Source organism: Penaeus vannamei, chromosome 41 (genome assembly GCF_042767895.1).
Source record: "Penaeus vannamei isolate JL-2024 chromosome 41, ASM4276789v1, whole genome shotgun sequence".
In the NCBI taxonomy this organism is placed as follows: Eukaryota; Metazoa; Arthropoda; class Malacostraca; order Decapoda; family Penaeidae; genus Penaeus; species Penaeus vannamei.
This window is the reverse complement of record NC_091589.1, coordinates 14714287-14714517: the sequence shown is the minus strand read 5'-3', so window position 1 is coordinate 14714517 and position 231 is coordinate 14714287. Positions and strand designations below refer to the sequence as shown.

Here is a 231-nt window from a genome sequence, read left to right as displayed (position 1 = left end):
CCCCGCCGTCCCGAGCTGTACACGCGCAGACACCGCACAGCGGCTCACTCTTCTGGGCAATTATCCATAAGAAGGCCTTTTTAAAATCGACTTTATATAAAACATATGTCTAAAATTTAAACTGATGTCAAATATATGTTTAATTTTAGGTGTATATTCAATATGAATATAATAAAATTTCTTTTCTCCACATTATAATTCTCTCTGCGCTGGCGCGCGAACCGATCCTGT

The 231-nt window shown here is 39.0% G+C and overlaps 1 protein-coding gene across 1 annotated transcript in view; it reads right to left on the bottom strand.

Moving 5' to 3' along the window:
- The window catches only part of LOC138860399 (calcium/calmodulin-dependent protein kinase type II-like), a 205359-nt gene extending 205329 nt beyond the window's left edge, over positions 1–30 (bottom strand). Inside the window, exon 1 of the mRNA XM_070117889.1 lies at positions 1–30. This exon is cut by the window's left edge and continues 306 nt beyond it. The gene's annotated coding sequence lies outside the window, so the exon portion shown is untranslated.
- Positions 31–231: the final 201 nt, after the last annotated feature.